This window comes from Rattus norvegicus, chromosome 1, assembly GCF_021556685.1.
Source record: "Rattus norvegicus strain SHRSP/BbbUtx chromosome 1, alternate assembly SHRSP_T2T, whole genome shotgun sequence".
In the NCBI taxonomy this organism is placed as follows: Eukaryota; Metazoa; Chordata; class Mammalia; order Rodentia; family Muridae; genus Rattus; species Rattus norvegicus.
This window is the reverse complement of record NC_141534.1, coordinates 223,113,785-223,131,414: the sequence shown is the minus strand read 5'-3', so window position 1 is coordinate 223,131,414 and position 17,630 is coordinate 223,113,785. Positions and strand designations below refer to the sequence as shown.

Below are 17,630 nucleotides of genomic sequence, written 5' to 3'. Positions count from 1 at the left end.
GAGAGCACTTTGAGCCCTGGCACAGGAAGGTGGAGGTCATTGGGGCTGAGCGCCATGGGAACAGAGAGGCCAAAAGGAAAGGATCATTCTGATGACCACATCCCAGGCTTGTCTCCATCTACTGTGTGATGGGTGACATCCTCAGGTCCACCATCGCTGAGCTGTTGCTTCTGGGCTTGACCTCCAAAAACAGCAGAAAAAGAAATCACATGAGCTCAGTCATCATCCCTCTCTACTATCAATGATCTAAAAGGATACAGTTGCCCTCAGTCTCTCAGCAAGCGAGAAGCTGGGAGAGAGCCCTCTATTCCATGTATTGCAGGGTGACCCTTCATGGAGACCCGAAAGCCTCTGGATCCCAGGATCACTCAATTATCCTGCTGCTGTTCTTGATCTGTGCAAGTCCTGTGCAGGTTCTCTGCCTAGAAGAGGATCATGCAGCTGAGATCAAAGTGACCCTAAACTTCATTGTCTCCTATTTATACAACAAGCTTCCTGTCACAAGGCAGACCTGTTCGGGGAGAAGCTAGAGCGGTTCTTGAAAAAGAAACATGAGGGCCACATACCCTGAGAAGCCATTGAAGGGTTCTGGCTTCTGCTGTTCCACACTGGGGAAGTGGTAGACCCTGTGATCAAGCTGGCAGCCAAGCAGAGTGGCCTAGCAGTGGAAGGTGAGTGTGCTAGCATGCCCAAAGAGCTCAGTGTCTGGACCAACCCTTCCAAGGTATCCTACCTGATTGGTGAGAAAGGAGCTGTGAAGGTCCTGTACTTGGGAGACAGTGAGGAAGGTGGTGCACCAGAGCTGGACAAGGAGATCAAGAGCAGCTTCAATCCTAATGCCTACGTGTTTATCCCCATTGACAGTCAGGACAGCTCTCTCTCCAGTTCTCAATCGTCATCCTTTGGCCAGTCACCCAGCCCCTCCTTCATCCCCAGTCTGCCCAGCCCATCATCTTCAGTACTAAAGCATTTGCTGTCACCAAATTTGGTTACAGCAAGATGAAGAAGGGTGGTGGGGCATGAAGAAGTGTGAAGGTGGGTGGCAATGGGGCAGTGGCCAGCAGTCACCATCCCAGCATCGTAGCATGGCCCGCTCACCTACAAATATCCTGATGAAGCGCAAGAGCCTCTCTTTGTCTACACATTCACTGAACTTCATCACAGCCAATCCCTCAGTACCAGCTCTACCCCAGTGACAAGGAGTTTGTATACAATAGTGGTGGCTCATTCAGCCTCTTCTTCTATAGGGTGGATGATCTGAGTACCATCACTGAGGCCCCCTTAGACAGCAGTGAATCTAGCTCTTGCAACAACAGCAGCTTTGATGTGTCTCAGGTATTGGAGGTGGTGCAAACAGCCTGTTCTTGGAGAAAACAGCCTTTGTAGAAGGCCTCAGCTACAACCTGAATACCATACAGTATCCCAACCAGCCCTTCCAGACTATCATGCTGGCCAACTGACCATCTTCCTGTCTTCCAGGACAGGAGTACTCAGCCAAGGACCACAGAAAAGAGAAATAAAGGCCAAAACAAAAGAAGAAAAGCAAACTATACAAGACCCCAGTCTTCTCATTCTCCCAACTAGGAAAATGATTCTCCCAGGAGCAGAGTAGGAGGGGCACCTGAAGCATGGCATGCTGAACTCAGCCCCTATTTTCATTTCTGCCTCTGATTTCATTTGGTTGGTTTGGATTTTGCATATTTTTAAATGTAGTTTTCTATATGACATCACTAATTAGTGTTTTCCTGTGCTAAGAGTGGCACAGATGTGAATTGCTGCTCCCTACTCCGTCTTTCATGCTCCATTGGAATTGGTGTGTTTAGGCTCACTTGGAAGGAAGAGCAACAGCTGGAGCTGGAAAGGCTGTGCCCATGTCCATGGCCCCCAGCCCAGCTGTCTTCTCAGGTCCTACCACCCAAATAGTTTTGGCCCTAGCTTCAACTCCCTCTCAGCCTGAGCCAAAGAAAGCTGCTGACTGGGCACTTAACACCCTTCCCCTAAAGCTAATATCTGTGATTATAGGGAGGTTATCACTTTTCGTAGTGGAAATTCTTCTCTGTCTTGTGGCATCATCTCTTACCAGCTCTTGGCCTGGACAAGATATATGCAACCTCTTTCTCCAGTGCAGCCTTTCCCTGAGCCAGAGGTTAGGGGAGAGTTTAGAATTTGGGATAAGTGTATATTTTCGTGTATATATTCATGCCTATGACTGTGTGGGTTGCTGTCGTGTTCTCAAGGAGTCTAAGCCACTTGGATCTTGCGTCTGTAGATGTGATCCTGGGTTGTATCAAGTGCTTATTTATGTACAAGTTTAGGGGGTGGACCCAGGGTGGGTGGATAGTTCATTTGTAAGACAGAATATGTGTGGGATGGCATGAGGCTAAGCCAAAGAATTCCCACGGGAAAGCACTGCATAAGGAACTGATTTTCCAATCTACAGAAGGATCTGCACTTTTGTTTGTTTTTAACCAAAGCTAAACAAAACAAAGCAAAACAAAACCAACTTTGAAAGACGGGAGAAATAGCCAAACCTGATGCCTAAGAGGAGTCACAAGACTTCAAGAACTCTGCTGTGGCCTGAATCCAGGGATGTGACAGGAAGAGAATTTAGTCAGCACCTATGGTGGGCAGTCCTGAGCCTTGAAATGAGACTGCTTTTTGTCTGGAGGTGTAAGTGCAATTGCACCTGTCTGAGTACATCTTGGTTCCTATATCTTACCATACTTTGTCTGCCATCAGTTGGCACTAATTGACCTTGATGCTTTGAGATATCTCCTGAGCAGACAGGAGCAGCCCCTCCACCAGAAACACCAAAGTCTCTGGTACACCATTTTACTCCATTCTCCCCACGGACTCCCAAGTGGGAACTGCTGTGACAGTGAGTTCATCACAGACAGACAGTGCCAGCATCATCTGTCCCCTAGTCTTCTCCTGCTTGCCCATTCTGCACCTCCTGTTCCTTCATCCTTTGCTCTCAAACAGGTAACAGTGCCAGGTAAATAAGCTTTGTGCGACAAGTTGGGTCTTGCCTTGCCCCCCTTTCCAGTCCTTCCTCCCACTGGGACAAAGGGATCAACCTGTTTAAAAGCCAGCTTGCTTTCTCACACATGGGGATACTGGAGACAAGCCCCTTGTGTCTTTTGAAATAGGAAGAAAAATGAGTGTTCAAGAACATGACTCCTGGACTGGGCTCTTGGTACCAACTCAGTATTGCATCACAAATACAGCATTTTTGTTTCTATTTTATTTTTATTAGATATATTTTATTTATATTTCAAATGTTATGCCCTTTTCTGGTTTCCTATCCATAAACCCCATATCCCAACTCCCCTTGCCCTTCTTCTATGACAGTGTTCCCCCACTCAACCATCTATTCCTTCCCTCCTACTTGCCCTCAGATTCCCCTCCACAGGGGGGGGTCCAGCCTTGGCAGGACCAAGGTCTTCTCCTCCCATTTGGACCAAACAAATACATCCTCTGATACATATGTAGATGGATCCATGGGTATGTCTATGTGAAATCTTTGGATGTTTGTTTAGTACCTTGGAGCTCAGGTTGGTTGGTATTTTTCTTATGGGGTTGCAAGCCTCTTCAGCTCCTATAATCCTTTCTCTAACTCCTCAATGGGGACCCCTATTATCAGTTCGATGGTTTGCTCCTGGCATGTGTCTATGCATTTGTCATAGTTTGGCAGAGTCTTTCATAGGACAGCTATATTAGGCTTTTATCAGCATTCACTTTTTGGCATCAGCAATACTGTCTGGGATTGGTGGCTGTATGTATATGGACTGGATGCCCAGGTGAGGCAGGCACTGAAAGGCCATTCCTTCAGTCTCTGTTCCAAACTTTTTCTCCATATCTCCTCCTATGAATATATTTGTTCCCCCTTTTAAGAAGAATTGAAGCATCTGCACTTTGACCGTCCTCCTTCTTGAGCTTCATGTGGTCTGTGGATTGTATCTTGGGTAATCAGATTTTGGGCTAATATTCAGTTATGAGTGACTGCATATCATGTGTGCTCACTTGTGTTTTGGTTACCTCACTCAGGACAGTATCTTCTAGTTCCATTCCTTTGTCTATGAATTTCATGATGTTGTTGCTTTTACTAGCAGAGTAGTACACTACTATGTTAATGTACCACATTTTTTGTATCCATTTTTCTATTGAAGACATCCAGGTGCTTTCCAGCTTCTGGCTATTATAAATAAGGCTGCTATGAACATAGTGGAGCATGCCCTTGAAACCCCCCCCCCATTATTGATGTTATTAGTATGATTAGAGTTAAGTATGACTGGGTTCATGGAAAAACCCCAGTCAGCTGCAGAAGACTAATACAAATCTGGTGGTCAGGATGAATAATGATATGATAAAGTTCTGACCTTGCTGAGAAATACATCTGACATCAGGATACCCAATGTAATGACCTGTAACCATTCTGAAAAACCAACATCCTGCTGACCAATAGATATGACAAACCTGTGACCTTTCTCACATCCTGTCAACATCAGCCGATTCCCTGACCACACGAATACTGTGTCCTTGGCCTGCGTAAATATTTCATACTTCCCCCCCTCCTTCTGTTACCCCTGTTATGGTATAAATTCAGCCTTATGAAAAAATAAAATTGTTGCCTTGATCAGACTCTTGTCTTAGTGTCCTTCTTTGAGTCTCTTGTCCCTGATTCTCTTCCAGGTACCCTCAGCACCCTTGTTGACAAATGGCACCCAGCATGCAGCTGTTTGGAGGTCTTCTGGAGGAGAAGATTGTCCCCTGTGAATAGACAGGCCTGTCTTCCTTGTTTGTTGGAGCCTTTGCTCCCCTCTGGAGCTTTTGCTCCCCCACTTCTGGCAACCATGGACCACCCGACCTTGGTTCAGAGGCTTGGTGTGTGTTTTTCCCTGGATGAAGCAGATCTCAGTGGTGAGTGATGGGGCAAGCATTCTACAGTCACCTTTTGTGACAGGACTCAGGGAGTCTCTCAGGACATGAAGAATAGGGTTAAGAAAAAAGATTTAAAGTAATTCTTATACTTTGTAGGAAACATTTGTCCATAGTTCCCCAGGAGGGAACAATTGATACAAAAGATAATGCAGATTTAGTGATTGTTTAATGGGCCAGCTAATCCTGTTGCTGAAGTCTGTCCTCTGTAATGAATAAAAGTTGTGTGCTTTTTGGGTTGCCTCTCCCTGCGTGGATGAGCAACCCCATGTACATGGATTAAAAACTTTATACCCTCATGCTATTGCAGCAGTCACTTTGTCAATCTGTGCTCTGTGGGTGGCGCTCCTGATGAAAGGCCACTATGGGGTCTTACAACATTTTGGTGCATCAGCTGGGAACTGTGCTTCCTCAAAACCACAAATGGTGAGGAGATCAGAGGTAAGCTTGAGCAAATCTGTGTTTTGTGTTCTGTGTTACTTTCTGTTTTGTCTCTGTGTCATGTTGTCTCATCTTTGTTTCATGTTATCTGTGTTGTCCGTGTCTGCTGTCTGAAGGGTTCAAGTGCCTTTAGAGGGGGGTCTGAGTCCCCCCGGAGAGGGGTTAGAGTCCCCTCAGTTGCTGTGGTTCCTGTGAGGGGCTTACGGCTGTGACAGGCAGATGTGCTAGTTGTCACAGGCCACAGGCCCTAAAGGATGCTCTAGGAGGAGAAAGGAATCTAGAGGACATTCTGGAATCCCTTTGGGAGGTGGGATCAGATGGTCTGCCTCATCCTGGAAGCAGCTAATGGACCTGCAGTTTGGACCAGGTACTGAAGGTATCAGACATCTGTGGAAATCACTTGTAGGATGCCTTGTCTTGGTCTTGTTTGTCTTCTTTGTTTTCTGTGGTATTATCCAGTTTCTTTTTGGCTTTTGTTTTGTTTTTGGACTTGGACTGATGACTGGGTTTGAAATCATGGAACTGTTTGTTTTGTTTGTCAAGCAGTTTTACTTGGTCCTCTTGGTGCTTAACTTGGAAGTAATTTGCTTGAGAGAAATCGTTTTCTGCCAGGGAGTTTTGTATTTCTCCCCTGAGCCTCCTTTCCAAGGAGAGATGCCCCTCCCTTTGCTCCCCTTGTCCAGTCTAGCTGCTGTTAACAATTCATCACACATGTGTATGAAGGACTCCAAGTTAGCGAGTGACCCTGCCTGAAGCAGGCATTAACAAGAACCTGAAAGCTTTGCCTTGGATCCTGAAGAAAGGATCTCCCTGTTGCTTAGACATTCACAGCTTCTAAGGAAGGGACAGCACAGAGTGAGAAAGTGTGGGGATGAGGGTGGCAAGTGTGGAGGCCTGCTAGCAAGCAAGCTGCAGGCTGTGCATGGGCAGTGGTATAGTTCAGGCCAAGTTGGCATAAGAGGAGTTTCAAGGCTGATGCTTTGACAGCAAGAAGATAGCATGAAGTTAGTGATTAGTTTAAAGACTATTATGAGACTTCTGGCCCTGAAAAAAATTCCAGTAGCTGCCTTCAGTGGCCAGACCTTCAACACTTGCTCACAGAAGGAGAGTGTTCATTAAGAGAAGTTCTTTGAGGGAGCCTGCCTTATCTGTTGGCCCTATTCCAAGAGAGGAGTAGATCTCTAGCATTGTCACCTTTCCCATTAGCCATCATTGACATAGAGAGTGCCTCTGATCCTATCCCTGCAACAGTCAGTTCCTGCCCCTGTGGTCAAAATGCCCCAGGTTGTGGTGCATGGGAACCTCTAAAGTAGTTTCAGAAAGAGTCTGCAGCAGACTTCGAGGAATATTGTTTGGTCAGACAGAATGGGCTTTACTCTAGGATGATAAGAAGAGAAAGTCTTGGTACCGGCTATTCAGCCTACTCCAACTGGAGGCAGTAGACAAGGTCAGGATCAATGTTTTCTTTTCTATGGCCCTCTAACCCAGTGAGACAGCTTGGTGAAGGATTGCTACTGAAGTCCTGGAATTCAGAGGCTTAGGAAGGGCTATACTTCTATTAAAGATCAGTACTCCTGTGTTAGAAATTTCTTTATTGGATGTAAGAGGCAGGAAGCCTGCTCAACTGTGGACTCCTGCCTCAGGAACAGCAGCAGAAAGAGTCCTTATAACCAGTTATCTCTAACTATAGCTTACTTTCTGATACCTGAGGCTTCAATTGGATCACACCCCCCTGGGCAAGCGTCCTTCAATACCCAGATGCTATTTTCTCCTGGTCCCTTGACTCAAGGTTGCTAGCCGCTTATGACAGCCTGGAAGAAACTTCCCCCCTAAAGGGAATGAGCCATACATTTCTTTTGTCAGCTGCTTGGCATCTAGCACCCAGGTCCTAACCAGCTCTCCATCCTTTTGTTATTAGTTCTTACTGGAAACCTAGTGTCCTTCACAGGCTGGGTCTCTTGAGAGGCAGAGCCACCGGGCTGACACTGAAGGGAGGTACTCATTAAGGGAGAATCTAAGTCCAGAGAGACAGCCGGTAACAGACTCCAGCTGCCCCTCTGCTTGACTTTCTGTTTCACAGGTACAAAGCTTGCACTGGCCTTTTCAATCCAAGAAAGCTGCCTCATTTAGCTGTGTGACTGAATGCTATTTGTCACCTGATCTGGTTGTTCCACCAGCTCTCAACAGGCCACCCCCTAGCTTTCTTGCCTGGCCCCTTTCCTCTCTTCTTCAGAATTTTATCACCTAATGCACTGTGTTGTTTGACTTATAATACCTCCCATCCTGCTAATAATATGCATGTCACAGATGCCCATTGTGAAGGTTCTAATTCTAAAACAAGGGGATGGTACATCCCCCTAAAAATTAAATTTACCTCCATGTGTCGAAACCAGGATTGGACATGTGGATATACTTGGGATCTTAGACTGTTTCAATCAGGTGCTGAGACAGGGTACCAGCTCAGTGTTCCATCACAAATACAGCATTTTTGTTTCTATTTTATTTTTATTGGATATATTTAATTTACATTTCAAATGTTATGCCCTTTTCTGGTTTCCTGTCAATAAACCCCTTATTGTAACCCCCTTGCCCTTCTTCCATGACAGTGTTCCCCCACTCAATCATCTACTCCTTTCCTCCTACTTGCCCTCAGATTCCCCTACACAGGGGGGGCCCAGCCTTGATAGGACCAAGGTTTCTCCTCCCATTGGCCCCAACAAGGGGTCTTCTGACACATATGCAACTGGAGTAATGGGTCTGTCTATGTGTAGTCTTTGTACTCTTGGAGCTCAGGTTGGTTGGTATTATTGTTTTATGGGGTTGCAAGCCTCTTCAGCTCCTATAATCCTTTCTCTAACTCATCAATGGGGACCACTATTATCAGTTCAAATATTGCCTGCTGGCATTCACCTCTGGGTTTTTCATAGTCTGGTAGAGCTTCTCAGGGGACAGCTATATCAGACTTTTATCAGTATGAACTCTTCAGCATCAACAATATTGTCTGGGATTGGTGATTGTATGTATATGGACTGGATCCCCAGGTGGGGCAGACACTGAAAAGCCATTTCTTCAGTCTTGACTCCAAACTTTGTTTCTATATCTCCTCCTATAAATATTTTTGATCCCCCTATTAAGAAGGACTGAAGCATCTGCACTTTGATCACTCTCCTTGATCTTCATGTGCTCTCTGGATTATATCTTGTGTAATATTAGCTTTTGGGCTAGTATCCATTTATCAGTGACTGCATGCCATGTGTGTTCATTTGTATTTTGGTTACCTCACTCAGGACAATATTTTATAGTTCCATTCATTTGCCTATGAATTTCATTAAGTCATTGCTTTTAATAGCACAGTAATACACTATTATGTAAATGTACCAAATTATCTGTATCCATTCCTCTGTTGAAGGACATCTGGGTGCTTTTCAGCTTCTGGCTATTATAAATAAGGCTGCTATGAACATAATGGAGCATGTGTCCTTGTTTTATATTGAAGCATCATTTGGATATATGCCCAGGAGTGGTATATCTGGGCCCTCAGGTATTATATTGTCCAATTTTCTGAGGAAACTCAAGACTGATTTCCAGAGTGGTTGTATGGGCTTCGAATCCCACCAAAAAAAATGGAGGAATGTTCCTCTTTCTCCACATCCTTAACAGTATCTCTTTTCAACTGAGTTTTTGGTCTTAGCCATTCTGATGGCATGAGGTGCAATCTCAGTGATGTTTTGATTTGCATTTCGCTGAAGACTAATGATGTTGAAAATTACATTAGCTATTTGATATTCCTCAGCTGAGAATTCTGTTTCACTTTGTACCCCATTTTTTTATTATTATTAACTTGAGTATTTCTTATTTACATTTCGAGTGTTATTCCCTTTCCCAGTTTCCGGGCAAACATCCCCCTAATCCCTCCCCCTCCCCTTCTTTATGGGTGTTCCCCTCCCCATCCTCCCCCCATTGCCACCCTCCCCCCAACAATCTAGTTCACTGGGGGTTCAGTCTTAGCAGGACCCAGGGTTTCCCCTTCCACTATTGGCTTAGTCCCTGGAAGCTCTGGTTGCTTGGCATTGTTGTACATATGGGGTCTCGAGCCCCTTCAAGCTCTTCCAGTTCTTTCTCTGATTCCTTCAACAGGGGTCCCGTTCTCAGTTCAGTGGTTTGCTGCTGGCATTCGCTTCTGTATTTGCTGTATTCTGGCTGTCTCTCTCAGGAGAGATCAACATCCGGCTCCTGTCAGCCTGCACTTCTTTGCTTCATCAATCTTGTCTAATTGGATGGCTGTATATGTATGGGCCACATATGGGGCAGGCTCTGAATGGGTGTTCCTTCTGTATCTGTTTTAATCTTTGCCTCTCTATTCCCTGCCAAGGGTATTCTTGTTCCCCTTATAAAGAAAGAGTGAAGCATTCACATTTTGATCATCCGTCTTGAGTTTCATGTGTTCTGTGCATCTAGGGTAATTCAAGCATTTGGGATAATAACCACTTATCAATGAGTGCATACCATGTGTGTTTTTCTGTGATTGGGTTACCTCACTCAGGATGATATTTTCCAGTTCCAACCATTTGCCTACGAATTTCATAAACTCGTTGTTTTTGATAGCTGAGTAATATTCCATTGTGTAGATGTACCACATTTTCTGTATCCATTCCTCTGTTGAAGGGCATCTGGGTTCCTTCCAGCTTCTGGCTATTATAAATAAGGCTGCTATGAACATAGTGGAGTATGTGTCTTTTTTATATGTTGGGGCATCTTTTGGGTATATGCCCAAGAGAGGTATAGCTGGATCCTCAGGCAGTTCAATGTCCAATTTTCTGAGGAACCTCCAGACTGGTTTCCAGAATGGTTGTACCAGTCTGCAATTCCACCAACAATGGAGGAGTGTTCCTCTTTCTCCACATCCTCGCCAGCATTTGCTGTCACCTGAGTTTTTGATCTTAGCCATTCTCACTGGTGTGAGGTGAAATCTCAGGGTTGTTTTGATTTGCATTTCCCTTATGACTAAAGATGTTGAACATTTCTTTAGGTGTTTCTCAGCCATTCGGCATTCCTCAACTGTGAATTCTTTGTTTAGCTCTGAACCCCATTTTTAATAGGGTTATTTGTCTCCCTGCGGTCTAACTTCTTGAGTTCTTTGTATATTTTGGATATAAGGCCTCTATCTGTTGTAGGATTGGTAAAGATCTTTTCCCAATCTGTTGGTTGCCGTTTTGTCCTATCCACAGTGTCATTTGCCTTACAGAAGCTTTGCAGTTTTATGAGATCCCATTTGTTGATTCTTGATCTTAGAGCATAAGCCACTGGTGTTTTGTTCAGGAAATGTTTCCCAGTGCTCATGTGTTCCAGATGCTGCCCTAGTTTTTCTTCTATTAGTTTGAGTGTATCTGGTTTGATATGTAGGTCCTTGATCCACTTGGACTTAAGCTTTGTACAGGGTGATAAGCATGGATCGATCTGCATTCTTCTACATGTTGACCTCCAGTTGAACCAGCACCATTCGCTGAATATGCGGTCTTTTTTCCATTTGATGGTTTTGGCTCCTTTGTCAAAAATCAAGTGCCCATAGGTGTGTGGGTTCATTTCTGGGTCTTCAATTCTGTTCCATTGGTCTGTCTGTCTGTCTCTGTACCAATACCATGCAGTTTTTATCACTATTGCTCTGTAATACTGCTTGAGTTCAGGAATAGTGATTCCCCCTGAAGTCCTTTTATTGTTGAGGATAGTTTTAGCTATCCTGGGTTTTTTGTTATTCCAGATGAATTTGCAAATTGTTCTGTCTAACTCTTTGAAGAAATGGATTGGTATTTTGATGGGGATTGCATTGAATCTGTAGATCGCTTTTGGTAAAATGACCCTTTTTACTATATTAATCCTGCCATCCATGAGCATGGGAGATCTTTCCATCTTCTGAGGTCTTCTTCAATTTCTTTCTTCAGAGTCTTGAAGTTCTTATTGTTGTACCCCATTTTCAATAGGGTTATTTGAGCTCTGTGGAGTTTAACATGAATTCTTTGTAGATTTTAGATATTAGCCCTCTATCAGATGGAGGATTAATAAAGACCTTTTCCCAATTGGTTGCTGTTTTATGCTAATGACACTGTCCTTTGCCTTACAGAAGCTTTGCAGTTTTATGAGGTGCCATTTGTTGATTCTTGACCTTAGAGCATAAACCATTGGTGTAGTGTTCAGAGAATTTTCCCCAGTGCCCACATGTTCAAGACTCTTCCCCACCTTTTCCTTTATAAGTTTCAGTATATCTGGTTCTCTGTGGATATCCTTGATACACTCGGACTTGACCTTTGTACAGGGTGATAAGAATGTGAAATCTGTGGACAGCTTCATCAGTGTATATTCCTGGCACTCTATAGTCTGTAGTACAAGTGGCTATCGCCTTTATACAGAACATACTCTATTAAAGACCAGGAGAAAGACAATCATTGCATACTTCTGGTAAAATGTATAGATTAATAAAAGCAATCTACATAATTATAGAGAGCATTTCATTCCCTGGAACTGAGCAAAATTTTAAAAGAAGTTATATCAGTTTAGAAGGAAGAAAAACAGCAAACCATGGTACTACACAGTGCCTGCCATGATATTCACAATAAACAGGTAATGGAATGAAAACCTTAATGTTCTCAGCTGATTGAAGAAAAGAAAGAACAAAGTACTCAAATAAATTGTATGTAATGTACACTAATGATCTATGGAAATAGCTATTATTTAGAGCAAACTGGATCCACTAGAGATCATGAAGGTTTAGTCAGAGATGGAGAATGATGTAACAGAGGGAGTCTCAGCTAAATGAAGGTTGTATAAAAGAGTAACATGAAAGCCTATGGTTTTTGCATACACTTGCACCTTGACAGCACACCTAAAAGTTCTAGAACAGAAGAAAGAAAATACATTCAAGAGGAGTAGATGGCAGGAAATAATCAAACTGAGGGCTAAAATCAACCAAGTAGAAACAAAAAGGACTATACAAAGAATCAACAAAACCAGGAGCTGGTTCTTTGAGAAAATCAACAAGATAGATAAACTCTTAGTCAGACAAACCAGAGGGCACAGAGACAGTATTCAAATTAACAAATCAGAAGTGAAAAGGGAGATGTAACAGCGGAATGTGAGGAAATTGAAAAAAACAAAACAAAACAAAACATGAGATCCTACTACAAAAGCCTATATTCCACAAAACTAAATATCTGGATGAAATAATTTTCTAGACATATACCAGGCACCAAAGTTAAATAAGGATAAGATAATCATCTAAACAGTCCCATAGTTGCTAAAGAAAACACTCCCAACAAAAAAAAAAGCCCAGGACAAGAAGGGTTTAGTACAGAATTCTATCAGACCTTCAAAGAAGACCAAATACCAATTCTCTTCAAACTATTCCACAAAATACAAACTGAAGGAACACTACCAAACTGCTTCTTATGAAGCCACAATTATTCTTATACCTAAACCACACAAACACTCTACAAAGACAATTTGAGATCCATTTCCCTTATGAATACCTATGCAAAAATACTCAATAAAATTCTTGTAAACCATTCCAAGAACACATCGAAATGATCAAGTAGGCTTCTTAGCGTGGATGCAGCAATGGTTCAAGATATAAAAATCCATCAAAGTAAACCACTATGTAAACAAACTCAAAGAAAAAAAACACATGATCATCTCTTTAGATGCTGAGAAAGCATTTGACAAAATTCAACACTACTTCATGTTAAAAGTCTGGGAACGATCAGGAATTCAAGGCACATAACTGAACATGGTAGCAGCAACAGATAGTAAACCAGTAGCTAGCATCAAGCTAAATGGAGAGAAACTTGAAGAAATCCCACTAAAACCAGGGACTAGACAAGGCTGCCCATTCTCTCCTTATTTACTCAATATAGGACCCAAAGTTCTAGCCAGAGCAATCAGACAACAAAAGGACATCAAAGGGATAAAAATTAGACAGGAAGATATGGTAGTATATTTAAGTGACCACAAAAGTTCCATCAGAGAAATATTAAGCCTGATAAACAACTTCAGGAAAGTGTCTAGATATAAAATTAAGTCTAAGAAATCAGGAGCCTTCCTCTACTCAAAGGATAAACAGGTTGAGAAAGAAGTTTGGGAAATAACACCCTTCACAATGGTCAAAAATAAGAAAAATACCTCGCTGTGATGCTAACCAAGCTAGTGATAGATTTGTATGACAAGAACTTTAAGTCCCTGAAGAAAGAAATTGAAGAAGATATCAGAATATGGAAAGACCTCCCATGCTCATATATATATATATATATATATATATATATATATATATATATATATGCAGAATTAATATAATAAAAATGGCCATTTTTTCACAACCAATCTAAAGATTCAAAGCAAAATCCATTAAAATTACAACTCAATTAATCATATAGTTAGAAGGAAATTTGCAAATTCATTTGGTATAACAAAAACCCAGGATAGCAAAACTATCTTAAATAATGAAAAACTTCTGAGAGAATCACCATCCCTGACCTCAGTGATAAAATACTGTGTTGTATTGGTACAGAAACTGGCAGGTAGATTAGTGGAATAGAATTGAAGACCTAGATATGAACCCACATACCTATGGTCACTTGGTCTTTGACAAAGAATCTAAAACCATCCAGTGGAAAAAAAGATAGAATTTTCAACAAGTGGTGCTGGTTCAACTAGAGGTCAGCATGTAGAATATAAATTGGTTCGTTCTTAGGCCCTGTAAAAAACTAAAGTCCAAGTGGATCAAGGTCCTCCACAGAAAACCAGATACACTCACACTAGTAGAAGAAAAAAGTGTGGAAGAGCCTCCAATACATGGGCACTGGGGAAATTTTCCTGAACATAACACCAATGGCTTATGCTCTAAGATCAAGAATCGACAAATGGGACCTCATAAAACTGCAACACTTCTGTAAGGTAAAGGATACTGTCAATAGGACAAAAGAGCAACTGACAGATTGCGAAAAGATCGTTATCAATCCTGCATCAGATAGTGGGCTAATATCCAATATATACAAAGAACTCAAGAAGTTAGACTCTAGAGAGCCAAATAACCCTATTAAGAAATGGAGTACAGAGTTAAACAAAGAATTCTCACCGGGAGATATGAAATGGATGAAAAGTATGGAAAGAAATCCTTAGTAATCAGAGAAATGCAAATCCCAAGAACCCTGATATTCCACCTCGCAACAGTCAGAATGGCTAAAGTGAAAAATATCAGGTGGCAACAGATGCTGCAGAGAATATGGAGAAAGAGAAACACTCTTACATTTTTGGCAGGATTGCAAGCTAGTATAAACACTCTGGAAATCATTCTGGACATTCATCAGAAAATTGGACATAGTACTACCTGAGGACCCAGCTATACCAATCCTGAGCATATATCAAAAAGATGCTCCAACATATAACTAGGACACATGCTTCACTATGTTCATAGCAGCCTTATTTAAAGTATTCAGAAGCTGGAAAGAACCCAGATGTATTTCAAAACAGGAACGACTACAGAAAATGTACATTTACACAATGGAGTACTATTCAGCTATTCATGAAATTCATAGGCAAATAGATGGAACTTGAAAATATCATCCTGAGTGAAGTAAGCTAATCACTAAATAAAACACACATGGTATGCACTCACTAATAAGCCACCAAAGACAGACAATATTGCTGATGCCAGAATGTGCATGCTGGCAGGCACCTGATATAGCTGTCTCCTGAGAGACTCAGCCAGAGGATGATAAATACAGAGGTAAATGCTAGCAGCCAACCATTGAACAGAGAACCAGGTCCCCACTGGAGGAGTTTAAAAAGGATTAAAGGAGCTGAAGGCACTTGCAACCTCATGAGATCAATACCAAAAAACCAGAGCTCCCAGTGACTAAACCACCACCCATAGAGTATACAGGAGTAGTCCTGGCTCCAGCTGCATATGTAGGCAGATGATAACCTTGTTGGGAACCAATGAGAGGAGAAGCCCTTGCTCCTGCCAAGACTGGACACCCCCCCCCAATGTAGGGCAATGTCAGATTTGGGAGGCAGCAAGGGATTGGTGGTTTTGGGATGAACACCCTCATAGAAGAAGGTGGAGGGGGGATGTGATAGGCTTTTATGGGTGAGACACTGAGAAAAAGGATAGTGACTGAAATGTAAATAAAAATCCAATAAAAATTTATGTTCCAACACAATGCATGCATGTATTCAATAAAATGTTATGAATCAGCTGCTAGGATATGAATTTTGTCACATTTATGATTTCAGAGTAGTATTTGATATGTAAAGTATGTAATTAAAAAAAAGTATACTAATCATAAGTTGCTAATCCTTACTCTGCATGTAGGTAAATACAAACACATGTGAGGTTTGCTATTTATATATTTATTAGAGCTATACTGTAATTCCTGCATCTTGGTAGAGTGGCATTGTTATGTGTACAATATGTAAGGTATAAATTAAACAGATGTACTTAAATCAGATCCCTTGACAATGGTCACCATCTTGTCACAAGGAAATAATAATATTTTCCTACACAAAACCAAAGTAAATGATTATGTTTTTACCCCTTGTTCTCAGTATCTTGACCAATGGGGTCCTTTTTAGCATGATCTTCAAAGTCTCTTTATTTGTGAGAAATGAACACCAATGTAATGGTAGTCTCCTGATTTGTTAGCCCAGCCATAGCTGAAAAATAATAATGATAATAAAAATAAAAATAAAAATGGTGTACAGAACTAAAGAAATAATTTTCAACTGAGGAATATTGATTGGCCAAGAAGCACCTAAATAAATATTCAACATCTGTAGTCATCCAGGAAAAGCAAATCAAAATGACTCTGAGATTCTACTTCACACCAGTCATAATGGCTAAGATCAAAAATTCAGGTGACAGTACTTGAAGATGTACTGAAAGATGAATAATCATCCATTTCTGGTAGGATTGAAAGCTGGTACAACCACTCTGGAAATCATTCTGGAGGTTCCTACCTGAGAACCCAGATATAGCACTCCCAAAATGTGTTCCAACATGTAAAAAGGACACATGCTCTACCATGTTCATAGCAGCCTTAATTTTAATAGCCAGAAGCTGGAAGCAACCCAGATGTCCCTCAACACAGGAATTTATACAGAAAATGTGGTACATATATAGTTGGGTACTGCTCAGTTATCAAAAATAATGACTTCAAGAAATTCATAGGCAAATGGATGGAACTAGAAAATATCCTAAGTGAGGTAACCCAATTACACTAAAACACACATGGTATGTACTCACTGATAAGTGGGTATTAACTAAAAAAAAATCTTGGAATACACACAATAAAACTCACAGACCACATGAAACTCAAGAAGAAAGGAAATCCCACCAAAGTGTGAATGCAACAATAACTACTCAGTAGGGGAAAGAGAATAATCTCTGGGAAGTAGAAGGTGAGATGGATCTGGGAGGGAGAAAGATCAGAAGGAGATCAAATTGGGGAGATGTACAAAGGGTCAGAAAATTGAACAGAAGTTTGTAACCATGGGGGAAGGAAAACTGGAAGTAGTTGCCAGAAAATCCCAGATGCCATAACAGCAAGAGACTCTCAGGACCCAAATTAGATGACATTAGCTAAAATAGCCAACAAGGAGAGCAACTTCATGCAGAGACCATATCCAGAGGTTAGGCACAGCCCTCCATTGAAGAATGGAACCACACATTCATTTCAAAAAATTTAACCCAGAATTGCTCCTGTCTAAAGGAAATGCAGGGAGAAAACGTAGAGCGGAGACTGAAGGAATAGTCATCCAGTCTGCCCCGCCTTATGATCCATCCCATTTGCAGACACCAAACCCAGACACTATTGCTGATGCCAAGAAGTGCTTGCTGACAGGCACATGGTAAGGCTGTTCTTTGAGAGGCTCTGCCAGAGCCTGACCAATGCAGATGAGTATGTTTGGTGCCTACCATGTAACTGGGCACAGGGACCCCAATGGAGCAGTTAGGGGAAGGACTGAAATAGCTAAAGGGGTTTACAACCCCATAGGAAGAACAACAATATCAACCAAACAGACACCGCTCCCCCCAGAGCTCCCAGGGACTAAACCACCAGCTAAAGAATACACATTTAGGGATCCATGACTCCAGCCTTATCTGTCATTAGTGGGAGAGGAGGCCCTTCATGCAGGGATGGCTTGATGCCCAAGCTCAGGAGAATGCTAAGGTGGTGAGACAGGAGTGGGTGGGTGGATGGGGT

General features: G+C 42.2%; 1 pseudogene; it reads left to right on the top strand.

The window, feature by feature from the left end:
- Positions 1-311: 311 nt before the first annotated feature.
- Positions 312-1,460, top strand: Tob2-ps1 (transducer of ERBB2, 2, pseudogene 1; annotated as a pseudogene).
- The last annotated feature ends 16,170 nt before the right edge of the window (positions 1,461-17,630 follow it).